Below are 18,336 nucleotides of genomic sequence, written 5' to 3'. Positions count from 1 at the left end.
CAGAAAACAACACAGTCTCTTCTCCAATATGCATTGCTTGTTACTACAGTATTCCTGTGCAAGGAGGAAAATTGCCTTAGAAAGGAAAGGTCCACAAAGCTCTTTGAAATAAAATTCATGATGTAACTCTAAAGGCGGACTTTATAAGTCTTGTATATATGCATATGACAAGTTTTATGTTTATGTTTTTTAATTGTTTTTAAACTAACTATATAAAATCCAGTATTTATCCTGATCTATTTGAATAACGTTCTCTACCCATCCCCTCCTACTCTCTTTATTAGGATTGAATTGGGATGGAGAGGGATGAATGATACTTTATTGTCCCCCTCTCCCCTTTTTTTTCCTTTTGTGTGGTCATAAGTAAAGTTTTATTATGTACAGAAGTGTCAAGGTTGATCCACACCTATAATGCTGTGTACATAAAAATACACATGAAAGTTCACTTGTCCGTCTGCATTCATTTACTGCATAATGGTAAATAGCCAATTTATTCTTATGCTTACAATAGTTGAATCATTTATTCTTTTGAAAACTTCATTACAAACATCACTTGGTCATTTTTCCAGGTTCTGCATATCGTTAGTATTTGGGAGAAAATATTTATCTTGAAAAGTTAATTGAAAGAGCAGATTGGAGTCTTCTTCCACTTGTACAGGTAGAACACTTGTAGTGAGACATCGGACTTACATCAAATCAAAACGTGTGTGAATATGAGAGAAGAGTCAGGCTCTATCTTTCCTGTCTGGGAATAACGGCTAGTACACAAGAGGCTAATTCAGGAGGAACATTTAGTCATGGCCACCTGTAACTGGGCCACTATGTGAAACAATTATAAACCAGTAGCTGTAAAAACTGTAGATAACAGTTCACTGGAAAACTGAAGACATTCTAATAGGAATGGAGCCGCTAACTTTGTAATTTTAAGAAATGAACAGTAATCCTTATTTAATCCCTTTTAATGATAAAGTGTTGGCATCCACTCCCTACTCTGCCCCCTTCTCCCCAGTATTAAACGTTATTTGATAAGTACTGATCCAACCTTGGGGATTCTATGATTCCATGATGCTCTATTCCTACTGCCTGTATTGCTGGAAATGGCAGTTACTGCTCCATGCCTGTCAGAAGGTTTCTGACTTTTCTACACGGGGCTGTTTGTCATTCTGCATTCTTATGCTTTGTCCATTCCCAGTACATTTTCACCTCAGTAATTCTCACTATCTGGTAAATACGTAATTTCAGTTGCTGTGACAGGGACCTTACACTTTATTTGCTTCCATGCTGTTTGTTTATAAATATGTAAACAATGCACAGTCTCCCTATGACCCTCACTCCATCTTTTTTTTTTTTTTTGACTTGTCAGAGACTCTGCTGTTTTTGAATAATTATTTTGACTGAATAATCACTTTGCCTCTAGAGACAGACTCTGCTAATCTCATTTCCATTTAGTCTTTGCATCCTGTGGGTTGCACACAGCATCCTGCCTTCCAGATCCACATTAACTGATATAACTAAATCTCCTGCATCTGGATTATATTATTATTATTATTTTTCATGTGCAATACAGAGTTTTGAAATTCTTTTTGTGGGAGTGTATAAGCATCCCAACACATATACACATATGCTGCTAACCATCTGTGTGAGAAGACAAAGTAGCAGGAGGTAGTCAGGCTCCTGAGAGTTTTACCTTGCAGTCTTGCATTAGCCCTTGAAATTTACCCTGATGGTGGAAGTCCCAGTACGCTGAGTGGGTGATAATTTTGCCATAATCTTTATCCAGAAGTTTTAGTCAATCTTCTAGATATCAGTCATAAGTTATCTTGTACATAATGTTAATATTTTTATTTTATTCAGTATTCCCTTAGATATTATTGTAGAATGTGGGAAACATCTGATATAAGAGTAGCATTTCTTGTTGTACAATATAAGATGTAGTGCAAGTTTTTTAGATTCTGTGGACATTGGTGAGGATTAAGTACTTTTCTTACCTTGAAGTTAATGTTAAATGAGAGCTTAATGACACTGATGGATGAAGGAGAGAAACATTTAGCAGTAGTATAGATTCTCTGTCCTAAGGGTCTCTGTCCTAGGTCTAAAAATACATCAGGATGCTTAGCTTCTTGTTGCTGTGAGTCTTTATTGGGTTCGCCTTCATCCAGCTGCTTCAGGTATGAGTTATTGAGAGTGGGAGAATTCAGATAAGCAGGAACTGCCCAGTAACTGGGAAAGAAATGGGTCAATCTGTATCAGATTTTAGTGAGTTGAAATGAAAGTGATAGAGAACCAGTTTACCTAGTAAGTTCTTCCAATTTTTATGATTCCAACTGCAAACAGTGAAGTTACTGAAGAGCTATATCACGCTTCAGGTTTTTTAACTTTAAGGGTTAATGAGCGAACAGATGTGAAAGATTAGATGTAGCTGAGAACAGCATGCCGATGGAAGAAAATACTGACTCTTATTACATTCAGTCTTTTCTTGAGAGATAAGAGAAGAAGAAATCACCTTCCCCAGTTGAGGGGTTTTAAAATATGTTTGCTTTTTTTTTTTTTTTTCCCCCAGTATAATTTATTCTTTTCATAATCAGCAGTTCTTGAATGACTATCTGAGAAAGAGGCTAGTTTTGCCAGATGATTTACTGAATAAATACCCATATATCAGGTAACTAACCTGAGCATCCTCCACTCACTCTATACTTATAGTGTCACTTATAGTGTCAGAGAAGGATAAGAACCAGTCTTTTTGGCCTAGGGTAAATACTAATTGGCATATTTTACTGGAAGGGCTTGGCCTTAGTCACAATGGAAAGATGTTTTTGTAATCATCAGTTGTAGCTGTCCTTACTTGGTAAGTCATAGTATTCTCCATGCAATATTCTTTCTGTTCTGTAAGGGTTTTACAGGCTGCAGCATTTGGTCAATTTCCTCAGCCTGTGTTGTTATGCCAATAAGCTTGAGTAATGAGAAGCGATTCAAACCCAATCTAGAATTGTTCAGGTGTTCAGAACTGGGATGATCAAAGATAAAAAAGGATATGAATTTAGGTGAATAACTATTTAACATGAGAAAAAAATAGAAAGAGAAGGACTTCTAAATTGCAGACAATAGTTCATGTAATCATGAGTTTTCAGTGCTACTTTTCTTTAGATTTGCTGGGAAAAGAGGAATGTGATACAGAAATCAATATTTTTCTCAAATTGATAAGAATGTAGTTTACACTGACAAGGGTTTCAAGGCTCGGTTGAATGGTCTCTCTTTGACCTCATGAAACCCTTGATACGTGCATACAAGTAACTTCGGCAGCCGGTGCCAGTGGCCAGGCCCAGCCCAGGTATATGTGAGTGCATAGTTTTGCAAGTAGGCACATAGAATTACAATCATATCTCTCAACCTTAATTGCCTCATAGAAAATAAACACTCCTAGTTATGTGATCTCCCCATTGCCAGGATAATACAAATCAAGAAGATCTGTGATAAGAGCCTGCTTTTAATGAAAGAAGATTGTATTTCTCCTTAAGTCCCTCTGAGTCTTTGACTTGACTGAGGGGAGAGAGGCAACTAAATTAAATTGAGTTTGAGCAGTAAGAAAATTAAAGGGCCTCCTAGGACCTCTGTTAGGATCAGGGTTTGAAAAGCTTTGAGATTAAGATGCTAAAATCTTCACTCAGACTGCCAGGGTGGGCTTGGGCTGCGCAGTCCTCTCTGTATCCTGAGAGCTGCTGAGCACCTGATAATGCCCTGAATTTTGGGGTGAGTTCCTGAGGTTGAGCCTCCTGCATTTTCATTTGAGTGAAGCCAAACGTGAGCACTGTGTCAAGACTGTGCGCTTCTGTCCTGCTAGTGGGACGCTGTGTAACTCTATACATTTCAATATTAATTTCTGTGGTACTTGTCTGAAGAAGTACTTGTTATCCCAGACAGCTGAGACATGGGAAAGGCTGCATTACGGAAGTGGTACCAAGAAGAAAGCTGTAATCCATGCCTAAGTATTGTGAAAGATCTCATTCACTTACGCCAAAGTGCCAGCACTTACTGTGGTTTTATCCACTTCATAGCAGTTGCCATTTGCAAATGTTCAGAACTGGTTAGACCTCTTTTCCACCTCTACATGAGACGACGGGATTGTTTTAATAATCTAAATGTTTAAAACAAAGACATTGCTTTTGGGAAGACCATTTGCTTTTAACAATCAGTAAGTCTCCCGCTCCAAACCTGAGAATCACTGTTTGCTGTGGGAAGCCCAGTTCTTATGGCCACGTGGGACATGCCACGGGGCTCCAGTCTCCAGTGCCAAGGTGCTGGGTGGCCCTCCACTCCTTCAGCATTCATCTGTGTTCCATAGATCCTTTTGCCCACAGCTTCAGGACTGTGCTGCCCAGCCAGGTGGGAGGAGAGCAGTGAAGGTGACCATTCCTCTCTGAGAAGGGATGAGGGCGGTGGTGGGAGGAGGAGAGGTGAGGGGTGGGGAGCTCCCAAGCAAAGAGCCTGTTCTCATTCAGTACACAAAAGTGAAACTTGGTGAAAGATTAAGAACAAAAGGAACAAAACAATCTCTGCTTTGCCTGCATACCTTCTCAAGGAGGTTAATGCTATAGTTGCTGAGAGTTTTCATAAGATTCCTGGTAAGCGGGAAATTACCTTTCTAAATCCACATTTGTTAATAGGTAATATTATGTGGCTGTGGCCTTTGAGAGAACTTATAATGTGCCTACAGTTCAAATAAGGGCATTAATGTAGAATTCTTAAATGTTGGTTAACATACTGTGCAGAGGGCCTAAGTTTCAAGTGCAGAAGCAGGCAGCTGCTGTGACTGCAAAAATGAATATTGAAATGTGCTGTCCTGCAGGTACTACCTTGCTTTGAGAGTTATTTTCAAAGATTAACTTCTGGTTATAACCAGAGATCAGTTTGCATATTCACAGTCATTGAATGCACATACCCATGTACAGGAATATTCAAGCCTAACTTCCAAAGATGACATAGCTTTTTAAATATAATCTGAATCCCACCATATTTAGAATATAGAAAAAAAAAAAAGAAGAAAAAATCTTACCTGCTAGAGATGCTACAGCCAACTCTTCCTTATAATAATATATGTATATAACTGTGCAATCAGACAATTCCTTCAACATGTGCTTTCTAGTGATTTCTCTGTGCCTTTTTGTTTGCTACTTGGAAATTCTGTGAACCTTCTTATGGGGTGACATTGCTTTCCCTGCGGGTGCCTGTGAGATGTACAATATTTCTAGCTACTGCCTTTCAGTGTCTGTCAGCAGGCAGCTGGCCAGAAAGCCTTTATTTAGCAAATGTGAACAACTGGAGAATTTTTGTTTGCAAGACTGATGGGACATGCCACAATTTACTGAGAACAATAACAATGCTTTGCCCCCACTCAATAGATCTACCTTGAAGCTCCCTGACATTAATAAAAGACTAGATCAACCTCTGTCACCTCCCTCTTTTTCCAGATACAGGTATAAAGTTTGGAAAGTGAGGCATGAATAATACTTGCTGTAATTTGCTTTAAGAGTTGTAGAAGAACAGGGGAGAAAAGAAACTGTCCTGCTGTTAATGTATGTAAAAGCTAAGAGTTAAAATGTAGTGAAAGACTTACTCATTAGCCAAATATTATTGCATTATGTTTTTTTTCTGGAAGGAAAGTATTAGAAACCCAGCTGTTCATTTGAATTTAAAAAGTTTAGAAGACAAAACTGTAATGAATATTTAATCTGAAAACAATGTTGAGGAGAACTTTTTTTCAGTGTGAGAATGGAAATTCGGAGCAAGTCACTGAAAAGATCTTGTTTCCAAAATGGGTAGAGTCAATGTTATTTCAGCAAATTTACTGACAGTTTATGAAGCTCTAAGAGCAGAAATAGGATTCTAGCTGGTGCTCAGCTAAGCCCAGACTGACAGCTGTTTTAAGAGTTCTTTATCTTGATGAGTTTAGGAAATTTCTCTTTCCTCCTCATTTAGCCACACAGGGTTAAAAGTGTTAAATATCAATACTGGGAAAAGAACAAATGCATCTTTGCAGAGTTTATTTATAAAGACTTTATAGTTTTGTTATTTGTTGGGAAATTATGAGTTTCTTGCTAGTTCACTGGCTGCTTACTTCCCTTTGATCCTTCTGGATTAGCTGTGGTTAGATGCACAGTCTTTTTCTCTGTAAGGCAAAAGTATACCCAACAGCTGTGAAATTTTTTTGCTTTTTGGTTTAAAGGGAGCCTATGAAAACTTCATGTATATTTTGTGTACATTTTCCTCTGACAATACTTGCAGTATTCAATGAATAAATGGAATTTAAGGCTTATTTATTTATTTATTTATCCATTTATTTATTTATTTTAAGGGTGAGTTTATCTCTGGTTTGACTAAACATGTCATACACATGTGAAAATGCAGGATGCCTTGAAACATCTGTATTATTTAAAGCATCTTTTGACAAATGTCAGATGCCTTCGTGGGTCATAAAGAAACTTGACACCAGCTGAAAAAAGTGTTTCGCTATAAGAGTTTGGAGCTGAACCCAAGGTTCTTGAGCTTTGGGTTATTACTTGGACAATAGTGATATTTCATCTTTTGTCTCGCATACCTTTATTGTTAACAAAACCTATACCTTTGCTCTTTATTGAATGTACTACCATTGCAGTGGTGTGTATATGGGACCTTTGGGTGTTTATATTTATACCTTAAATCAGCTTGAAACAACTGATATGGAGTACAAAGGCTCATATTAGCTAGGACAAGTCACACGAGTAAAGGATGCAGAGGTTTTCTGTGTGTAGCATTAGCTGTCTGTTGTGTCCTGGGGAGACCTGGAGACACTGGTGTAGGTTCACAATTTCTGATTTAAAACTGATTTTTTGAGAAAACACAACTTATTCTGCCGTCATATCAGAACTGCAAAGACTGGGGCATGTAACCAGGTACCTTTGGAAACCTTAGTGGGAAGGATGTTACCTGTCAGTGTGTCAGCCTTGAGAGCTTCTTGGCTTCCATACCAGTCACCCTTGGGTTGAAATAGGAAAATTGGATCTTCAGACCAAATCCAAGTCTCCAACTACCTGGTGGGATGTGGGAAACTCCTGACAGACTGATATATGTGAGGAAATAAAAGTTCTGTTTAATTGTCATTTGATTTCATTTGTAAGTTTGGAAGTGTAGAAGTCCTGAATTCAGCTTTTACAGGCATGTTTTTTTTTAAACTTATATCACAAGAATGATCAAGATTAAAGGAGGATAGATATGAAGCACATCTATTAGAAATGAATTACTAAAACACTTCAGACTTGTGGTTGAATTTAACCTCAGTCTTCTAAGAAAGGGAGATGTAGCTGTCCCCTTGCAAGTATAAGGTACTTTAAGGCCAATGTTTCAGAGGTGACTGTTGATTGTCTCAGTATTTTAGTGCCCAGTAGAGAGATTTTGATTGCTTACAGTTTAGCATGTCCTAGTCTAGATAATTACAAACCAGTGCACAGCAATAGTCTCTTCTGAAACATTTACATAGCCATGAAACAATCTTGAGACAGGTTGGGAATGAGAATACAGATTTGGTAGGTCCCAGTCACTGTCTTGAACAAGTTTATTGCTGTTAAATCTTAAGTGTGTGTATATATGCATTACAAGAATGAATTACAAGCTGGGATTTTTCATTTGTATGTGATATTCATATACAAGTTATTGACATTTTCTGTTTACTAGACCTGGTGGGGTAGAGGAGGTCCAGCTGTGTATAAATATGATAAATTAATATGAATAATTCATCTATTTAAGCTGAAGTTTCAAAACTGCATCTATTTTTGTTGTATTTTTAAACTGCATTCAGTGTTTGTGGAAGCAAATTTTCATTTTTAATATTGTTTTCATTCTGTGATACTTTTATTTCAACTAGTGCCCTCTTATTTACAAATATAAACATTCTTTTTCTCTTGTGAGTGAATTTGTCATATTCTGGTTATGTACATTCAAGACCAGGCTTGCTAGCATTTTCACTTCATATGAAGAGGGTTAATTATGAACTAGACTATGGATCTCAAATACATCAGCAAACTAAGTAGCTGGTGACTGCTGCAATCAGTTAACTGCAAGGAAATGAAACAGGACTTATTTACATTTAGAGTGATGCCTGAGTTCTTAATCACCTCAAAGCATTTAAAAATTAACTTTACTACCAACAGCTCAAGAGGCATAATGAACCCCAGGAGGGAGTTTTCTTCTCTTTCATTTTCATTGAAGCTGTCTATTCATTTACATCAGACTACCCTCACTCCAGTCTGTTTGCCTGCTAAAACCTCAAAAGTTTCCTTATTTAATTTCTTAAATAACTTGTGGTTCATTTGGTATGCTTCATCATAAATTAGTATTAAAACTGTGGAAGAACTCTCGGTAACTACTGGAGTACAAGCAGTTACAAATTCTTTAAGGACAAATAAAAGCGAACAGTATTTTGTTATAACATTGTAGATGCATATTATCTATGTATAAAAAAGGCAACAAAATACTTTATCACCTTCATGCTTTCTGCACTTTTACACCTGCAGAAGCACATTTTATGATTTTATACACGGACATGCTCACACTCCAGGAAGACAGCTACAGTATAATCAAATAAGCAGCTACACCCTGACCAGTAATGACATTTGACAATTGGCAATTTAGAAGATGGAAGCAAAGATATTGGAACTACTACAAATTCTCCAAGCTTTTCACCATAACTTGTTTTATCTTGACTCTTATTTGCCCTGAATCCCCTAATAGGAGCAATCCTTTCATAATATACTCATCCAACCCATTATTTCTATATACTTTTTTTTTCCATTGCTACAAATATGAAACACTAACACCTCCAAAAGTGGTCTGTTCCCTTGGGAAAGGTCTCAGCTATGAGGGGAAAAAATCTTGCCTTTGGAAGTTTCCCTTTAAGGTTTGAACTATTTTCCTGGGCTATTTACAGCTGAAGTGAAGGTGATATTTTGAGAGACAACAGTAATGAAGAGTAACTCAGCAATCCAGCAAAACTTAATAGGGGTGAAGCTTAGTGCAGAACCTTTTTTTTTTTTTTTCTTTTTCTTTTTCTTTTTCTTTCTATCAGCTATTTAGTGGGTAAATTGAATTTAAATGTTTATACATCTATTAGATAAGCAGAAGTGTTAGTAGTACAGATTATTTCCTTTTTTTTTTAATATATGTAAGAGTTAACATGGCAGTTGTAGTAAACATTAAATACATAGTTACAGTAAATATATATGTTTACTTAATAAAGCTATGCACACGTCTCTTTTAATATTTCCCCCACTCCCAGCTCCTTTAATGAAATGTTAGTTATAGATCTAATAAACTTATAAATGAATCCATTGTGACAGCCTTTGTCACCAGTATTTTTACAATGGAATTAGTATATGCCACCGTAATCTCAGTTCCCTAGTTGTTTAGGCCTCTTATGGAATAGGGTCATGAAACCATAACATGGTGTTACAGAAAACAGCTGCAGTCTGGGGGACATTTGAAGCAGGGTGGCTGTCAGAGGGGTAGCCCTGCTCTGGCAGCTTCCCTCTTCCTTCTGCTGGTCGTGCCAGCTCTGCACCCTGAATATAGTGGGACTGCAGAGTTGATACTTTGGGAAAACAAGCAGTGGTAACACTCGCACAACCTGAGCTGGGCATGAGGGCCATGGAGGGGAAGGAGCAGGTAGGGTCTGTTTTTGATGGTGATTATGTCACCTTACATGTCAGACTGTGGCCTTGCTGGAGGAAAAGAATGTATAGTTACAGTTGAGGGGAAATGTTCTTTTTTAGGTAACCTAGACACTTGTAAGGAAAGGGTATTTATGAAACTACTAAAGTTCAGTCTTGTAAATTTTTTTCCTCAGTTGTAAAGGTAAAAATTCCTCTAACAAAATCTCTTTATCATTTTACCAAGATGATAAATACTCAGACTGGGAGATGGATGGATTTTTCTGTGTTCTGTCCTGGGAAAAGAGAGGACTGCTGGGAGCTGTCACCCCATGGGAGGCTGGCACAATATCTACCTGCTTTTCTGGTGATGCTTGAGGGATTGTTCCATTTTTTTTAGGCTGAGGTTGCATAGCTCTTTTTCTGTGTAGGAAATTGAATATGACGTGGTGAGACTGGGGTCTAATATTGCTTCAGCTCTCTGTTTTGTGTAAGAGTGTAAAAGTTCCTTATAATGGTTTAAAACAAAAGGGCACTGTTATGTATAACAGTGCTATAATATATCAAATCTGTAAAATGATTCTCAGGCAACTTTCTTAGGATGGACCTTGTTGTCTATTGGATTTGATATTCGCTCAAATTAATAGCTATGTACATGCTGAATTTTCCTAAACTCCAGGGTTTCTGTAAACAACTTATTTTGACTACAATGAGATGCAACTTATCATTTAAAAAAAAATCATTTACAACTGAGTGAAACCATTGTATTTCTCATCTATTTTCTTATCCTATTTTAACCTACCACCTTTTCTTTTCTTTCATTTCTTTTTTTTTTTTTACATAATACTGTATATATTTCCCATGCTATGAGCCTTGACCAATTGTAGAAATATCTAAAATTATGTTTTTAAATATATATATGTTTTTATTTTACAGTTTCAATGCATTTTGCTATAGATAGCCGTGCATCAAATCTGACAGGGCTGAAGGAGTGAGCAGGCTTCCATCCTGCATTTAATGCTGTGTGAGCAGCCCACTTGCCACTACCCCCAAAAGGAGCACTGCTCACCTCTGCTATCAGTTTCTGGATAAAAGCTCTGAGGAGAGAATTTCTTACCTTTCATATTCTTCAGCTGTTTGTTTTCATCACTTTTTCTCTTCAGAGTGTTTATTTATTTATTATTTTTTTTTCCTTACTAGAAAGCATCTCTCTCTGGAGTTTATCTCAATTTTTCTCTGTAAGGCCATTTATATTTTCACCTTGATGTTAATTTGCTGAGTGAGAGGAACAGCAGATCTGTCTGCCAGTTCAGCCAAATTCTTTCCAAACATTTACCCTGTAAAAGGTTTTGATGCAAAACAATACATTTGAAACGGTTTTCTTGGTATCATTTCGTAGAGGTTAGTTTTTCTGGCTGGTGTTACTTGTAGTCTGGGGTGCCTGAATCCCTTCTGATTTAGTTTCAAATGAGTCCTGATATAAATGTCTTCAGGGCTCCTACCAAGCAGTAGACGACGACTTTACTGGTCTTTATTTCAGCCAAACCCTTTTAAAGTAGTTTTATTGTTTTGACTAGTTGTGAAATTGGTTTTGAAGGATTTGTAATGTACAATAAAACACTATACTCATTCAAAACATGAAATTCTTCAGTAAAACTTTTATTTTTAAACATACACTTTCATTGGTATGTAGATATTATTTGACTCTGACTAATGGTGGAGATCATGAGACCATGTTAGCACAAATGTTCTTTGCCCCAAGTTCTACTTATTTGAGGACATTGCTGTGGAAAAAGTTTGGTGTATTTTTGTGTATAATTAATGTAAGATAACAAATTGCTAAGAATGAATTATCAGTGTGCAAACAGAATTGTTTGGATCCAGGTACTCCTCAGGCACTGTCAGCAGAAATTGAGCTGAAACTCTAATTCCTGAGTGTTGTCTGCTATTGCAGATTTAGTGTCCTGCTTTACGTTGTTTGTACTGAAGGAACTAGAATAAGGCTGCTTGGCAGCTGACTCCTTTGGGAATCCCTGCTAAAATGAAATGTATATTTCATAAGGCCATCCCAGGGAGCAAAATTTTAAACAAACATACATTTTAAATGAGTAAGCAATTGTCTACTGGGAAACTGCATAGAGGTTTATTTTTGGATGTATGTGCTCATCTCACAGTGTAGAGAATTACAATCACAATCCACAAATAGAGGAGAACATGCTAGTTAATGCTTAATATCCCTCTAAACACAGCCTTGCAAACTAAATTAGTAAACTCTATAGAAAGGATATTCTCTGCATAAGGTGTCAAAGCTCTGCCAGCACCGGAGAGTATTTTATTGAAATGTAAACCCTATAATGGATCTGGTTGAGTTTTCCTTGAGAGCATTTTTTGATGGGAGTTACATACAGTTACTTGAAGGCAACAGTATATTGGGAATATTTGGAGATATTGATATGTATTTGTGTGGCACAGTTCCTGTAGTCATAGTTCAGCTGATCAAGGTTAGTTATTTAAGGTTTGTTGGAGACTAGACACAATGGATGTGTTCAGTCTCTTGTGAATTTAGATAACTATGGGGTAGGTGTTTACACCTAAGCTGGTATATTCTAGGCTGTCCTTACTGTCAGTGGGAGAAGTGGATTCTTTGGGAATGTATTCAGATAGTTTATTTTAGATCTCTGCTTAGGATGAGGTGTCGACTTGTCTACATTGTCTATGTACATACTCCCTGTTGTCTACATTGACTATGCACAGAGTCTAGGATGGCCAGTTCAAACCCAGATGTCTGTTTCCAGATGAAGTCATGGGAATCCTAGCAATGCTGACTATCAAGACTTTATTTTCCTTTGTGAAAAAAAATCTGCAGTTATATCTTTAATATTAGTAATTTGATAGAATTCAGTTTGGATTTATATGTTTATGTGGAAAGATAGGACCTGCATGATAAACAAAGAAATTGTGATGAATTATTCAAAGTTTTTCTCTTTATTCACTTCTACATTTCAAGAGAGCCATAACAAAGGCATTTATTATATGTATATATATGTATTTGGAAAAAAAATATTCAAAACATATGTGAACAGACTGATTTCTTTGTTGCTTTTACACTCCAATTCAAGTGTGCTGCATGATACCTTTTCTGAACTGATTGCATCAGTCTAAAAGAATAGATTGTTGAATACGCCAAGGAACAGAAGTAAAATAAAGAGAAAAGTGTCTTCAGATCTGGACCCTTCATCCTTTTAAATCCTCTTGCATTTTCAGAAAGCACTCAGATCTTACATCCCCTACAAGAAATAGCCACATCAAAATTAGCAACACTCAAAGACAAGGTAGAGGATGACTGCAAAGATTTTAAGGTAGACAGCACAGCACATCCTGTACTCATAAGTACATTTAAAACTGCTCAGCGAGTCACAGTGTGGGGTAGTTGATTCTTTGTTAAAAAGAATAAGGAACTGTACCTGTTCTATACATATAAGTGGGCTCTATCATTAACAACAAGAGGCCTCCTTCAAGGCATTTATGGTATCAAACGTATTAATTCCCTTGTCCTTGCCTTGCACTGGTTGGTGAGTAGGAATTAGATGCAATCAAGAGTGAGCTCTTATGGGACTTATTTTAGTCCCCCTTTCACCTAGGAAGAGTCTGGAGAAAGGGTTCCTCTGCCATGTGCCAGGTGCATGCTACATGCTTGCACCACTGCCTTCTCTGTGCAGCAGGTACAGCAGGTCGTCATGCAATTTGGTAAGGGACTGAAAACAAAGGGAAGAGTTGGAGGAAAAACGTGGAAAAGATAAAGGTTTTACAGCGTCTCAATCTTACAAGTTTTTCTTATCCTGCGTTCTGTACTTCTTACGTTACTTATATCAATACAGAAAATGACATCAATATCCAGGAAAGGATCAATCCCAATTGCAACAAGTCAGTATAAAATTAGAAGATTCAGTAAAAAACTAGATGTCACTTTTATTTTTCTTTCCTGTGGCAGGAGAAAGGAGTCAGTATTTAAAGTATGTGCAAATGCAAAAAAATGTCAGTACACTCAGTATGATTAGAATTCAGCCCCACTTCTCAGTGTGATGTTGGACAGGCCATTCAGCTTTGGGCATGCAAACTTGTCATAGAAACTGCAAAGGTAGAAGACAACTGATCGTACAGGGCTGACTGAGCACAAGGAATAAGAGAAAATTTTTCTCGGATAATTCCTATTTTCCTGACACTTAGTTTCTTTTTCTCCCCCTACCCTCCTATTTAAAAAAAATAGTTTGCAATTTTTCAACTGCAGATTAATGTAATATTCAGGTGGACAATGAATAAAGGTTAAAAGAAAAAGTCATTCCTGCTTACACCCTACAATCAGATTTTACAACTCTTTCTTGTATTTGTGTTTGTTGCAGTTGTATAATAGTGTAATAGAGAGGTGTGAAGGGTAGCTGTAGGTAAGCATTGATACGTTAATTCTGACCACTACATGTAGTGTAAAATTCATGTTGAACTTGAGGTATACAATGCATTTTCAGTATACCAATCTATTTCTTTTTTTTTTTTTTTCTTATATGGGAACTAACTAAATTTAGCATTTTTAACAATAAAGAATCCATGTAGGTCACGAGATGTTAGATCTCCCTTCTTCCCTTGTACCGTTTTATTTCCTGAGCAACATGACAGTAACATGAGATCATGACAGCCTTTATGAAACATATACTTTAGTGAAGAAAAACAGAGAGTTTGAAATTCTGATCAATCCTCTGAGGGACGTTTTTGGCATTGATAGGTATTACAATGATAGACTACATCATAAACTAACAAAGGCATGTCTGCTTACTTCCAGCTGATGGTTGTCAAACAAAATTTCCAGTGGTAGTACTTTGAATTGTTAATTGTACTGAAATTGTGCTGAAATCTTGACCTAAATATTTTATGAGGGTATTGGTTCTATAGTGCTTACATTGATGCCTGCAATCTGTCTGTGTAACCAGGTGTAAACACGGTTATTCACATGCTCCAGAGAGACAGTGGCATGCCAGGAGTGAGAAGTATCAGACCCTGAACTTGGGTGGTTTATCTCTTTCTGTGTCTCATTTTTCCCCCTGCCAGATTCAAACATTCCCTGACGTGTGGTAGAAGACAGGAAGAATGACACTTGCTAATTTGAATTTCAGAACACACCTAAACCATATTCTGATCTCCAGGTAAGTGTCTGTGAGCCACCTTGGCTTTGACACTTGTTAAAACTTAATCACGTATCTTTTTGTTGCCAAGCTACTGTACACAGACCAAAGAGCGGCATATGCATGTGCATGTGCATGTGTTTAGGGGGTGGGGTTGGGAAGGGAATATTTTATTTGTTTGTACAGAAGATGTGGAAGGGAAAACATCGCCGGAAAATATGAGATCAGCTTATGAAAAAGGAGGAAAGATTCAATGGCAACTGAAAACCTGGAAACTACAGGTGTCTTGATGCAGTTGTTCTGTATGAGGGCTCAAGAAGGAAACATCTGGGAACATGTAATTTACTAATTTAGATCAGGCATTATTTTTATGTATCACTCTTTTCCTTTCTCCCCCAGACTGCTTTTTTAAAATACCCTCAGGCATGTTGCTGGCTATATCAAAGTACTTAAGCAGTAACTGTCCAACTATAAAGGGGAAGGAAAACCAAATAGCATATTTAAATGTCAATAACAACTCAAAGGTTCTCTTGTGAAGATCTGGGTATCTTGAAGTAGTTTGGAATCCAAACCTGTACAGTGAAATGTGATTTTAACCACATAATGGGTAATATGTTGACCAGTGACTATTGTTTTAGATGCCTCATCATAACTGTTAGCATGAAGACTGCAAAATATTTCCTGTGCTGTCAACTATGATAAAATAAACAGTTCATTTCAGTCAGGGCTGGATTTCTTTTGGAGGTGTTTGAGCCTTTGAGTTTTGTCAGCCTGAACACTTATGGGAGATTTGTTTTGCATGGTCTTGCTCAAATACTGTATATATCAAAAGAATGTGCCAAAAGGGTTATGATGAGATAAACACCTATGTTAGTTCTGATGCAAGATCATCTCACGGTCTGTTTTAGATATCAGATTGAGACACAGTCTGGTCAACCAACATTTAGAAGTCTGAATTCCTCATAGAGTCAGTGGAAAGGGGTGAGCACCTCTGAAGGGTGACTTGTGCAAACTGTCAAGTGGGAGATTATGAGTATGTACCATTGTGTTTGCCTGCAGCCTAAATATATCCGATGAACAGTACTTCTATCAGTTTCATTGTATGTTTACTATTAGCAATGCCAACTGGCATATTTTACGTATCTGGCTTAAAGCAAAAAATTGAAAGAATTACCAAGATTACTGGCATGGATACTTCACAGGATACAGGGCAGATTTGCAGTTAGTACTGTGTATGTGATTAATGAAGGGGGTGAAAAAAGACCATTAAATGCTGTGCGATGCAGCTACTGGGAATAGTGAACAGAGCAGAGGTGTGTGATCCCTTAAACATACTTTCCATCAAATAATTAAATGCATCAGTCCTTCTGCACTCCATCTAATCTCCGGAACAGCATGATCTTGTGTGAATACTTAACAGTCTTGAGGTATGCATAATGACCTTGTTTAGATGTTCAAAAGTAAATCAAAAAGCGCACAGAAGAAGATAGTTTGTACTCCATAGGCTTGTTGGACAGTATAGGAAATGCGATATATAAGAAAAGCCTTTCTAAGGAGCACTAAAAGTGTTTCAATGTGGACTATGTAAAGATGTCACCCCCAGTAATTTCTAGCATGGAGAAACACATCTGTCAGATCTGCCACATAAAGCTGAGTGGCTGCTGAGCCTGCGGTGAGTGCTGGCAGAGGCAGGCAGTGATATCTGCAGCTGAGACGGAAGCTGGAGCGAACATCTAAACCACACCAAGGGGATGGTTTGCTAAAGAGTGGAGTTTTGTCTGTTCTTCTCTAAGGCCAGCACCAAGACTTCTTGGTTTCTGTGTTACTGGTCTCTGACTTCCCTGACACAGCACTGCTTTAGTAGTAGGGAGGAGCAAGGAAGCTTTGCCAGCAGAGCAATCTGGGAGTTGTGCTCGAGGCCAATTACTCTGACAGCCTTCAGGAAAGGCTTGTTTACCAGAGTAGTTTTCTTCTGCAATTTCCCACCTCAGAATGGAGCGTGATCCTTTTCACATGTGTGCTGTGCACTATTTATAGCTGAGCAGCAAGAAACACACTCACAGCAGAAGTGGTACAGTCATTCAATGCAATACAAAATTTCTCTCCAAACCCAGACTTAATAAACACAATCTGAGATATATATTTTATGAACAAACATGATTAAGAATGATGATTAACTCACATGAACTTTTATCACGTTAATAAAGTGAAGAAACATTTCTTAACAAGTATAATAATGGGGTCAGTAAGGACGTTCCTGAATCACTGTTTTACATACTGTGGACACATTGCTTTGCCTCTTTGTGCTCAGTGAAGACCCCAGAGAGTACTCCACCTTCATGAAAGCACTGGATAAAGCTAGATTCAGGTTGGGAAGTTCTGGAGATGAGAATGTCACTTGCACCATGTGACGTTAGTGTCTTTTCATAACAATACCTAATGTGCATTCTTAATGTTTTTGAAGAGGCAATTTGTTAACTACTTTTCAATTGGTCAATGCGTACATAGCATTTTATGGCATTCCTAGAAAGGCAGAATCCTCTTCTCAGTGCAAAAACTGGTCTTTAAGGAACTTATGGCTTAAATGTTGCTTGTTGCTGGAAAAAGGCTGTGCTTGTGAAACACAAGCTGGCAATGGATGGTGCAGAGCTACTTGAATGGAGCTTGTAAAAGATGTAATACCCCCCCTGTGACTTTCTGGATATGTCCTGTGCCCAAGTAAGGGAGAATATAGGCTTGTCTTTAGATCCATGGATCATCAACCACATCATATTGTAATCCACACATCAAAATTGAGGCCAAGATAGTAGGAAGCCGGGTTAGACCTTCTCCTTGCTCCTTCCCACCTATCCGGCATTTCTTTCTCCCCTTTGGTACACAGTGCCTGTATGCCCAGTGGGGTAACATTTTGAGAAGGACTATGCAAGGAAAGAAGGAGAGGGAGGCCTAGTGCCTTGCTCACAGCACACCATATAAGTGCTAGCTGCAGCTTTACCCTGAAGGATCTTATTCTTGGTGACAAGCAGTTATTTCTGTGGGATGTTGTAACTGGTTTATGAATGGGGTGACTGAGATGGTTGGCAAGATAGCTGGGCATCAAAGCCCAGTGTATTATAGCATTGTCAAGGCTTAATGCCCTGACTGACCATTCTCCCAGGTCTTGCAGTACCCTTTGAGACCCTCTAGAAACTGCCTGTGAAGGGAAGTTATGTTCCTGAGTACATCTCCAAGGCATGCCCTGCAGCCACAGGGGCTGTGTCACTGCTGCTCCAGGGACCCTCATGGTGGACCTGGGCCTGCACTCACCATCAGTTTTGCAGGCACTCAGTGTCTGGGCTGTCAGTGATGCCATCTCTGCAGTTTATCCAGCAATGGGTTACTGTGCCAAAGAACTTCTCCATACCACCTTATCCTTCCTCTATGTGCAGTTTATTTGCTAGTTCAGGCACTGACAACACCTGGGAACCAGTGTGGAGGGCTCATAGCCC

At 38.0% G+C, this 18,336-nt stretch overlaps 1 long non-coding RNA gene across 1 annotated transcript in view; it reads left to right on the top strand.

Moving 5' to 3' along the window:
• LOC121065698 overlaps positions 1-18,336 on the top strand; it is a 35,495-nt gene that overhangs the window by 13,000 nt on the left and 4,159 nt on the right. The window contains exon 2 of the long non-coding RNA XR_005817263.1: positions 14,775-14,869. This is a non-coding gene — a long non-coding RNA (uncharacterized LOC121065698). The remainder of the gene's footprint in view (positions 1-14,774; positions 14,870-18,336) is intronic.

This window comes from Cygnus olor, chromosome 2, assembly GCF_009769625.2.
Source record: "Cygnus olor isolate bCygOlo1 chromosome 2, bCygOlo1.pri.v2, whole genome shotgun sequence".
Lineage (NCBI taxonomy): Eukaryota > Metazoa > Chordata > Aves > Anseriformes > Anatidae > Cygnus > Cygnus olor.
Note: the sequence above shows the minus strand (reverse complement) of the source record. Positions and strands in the feature narration are given on the sequence as shown.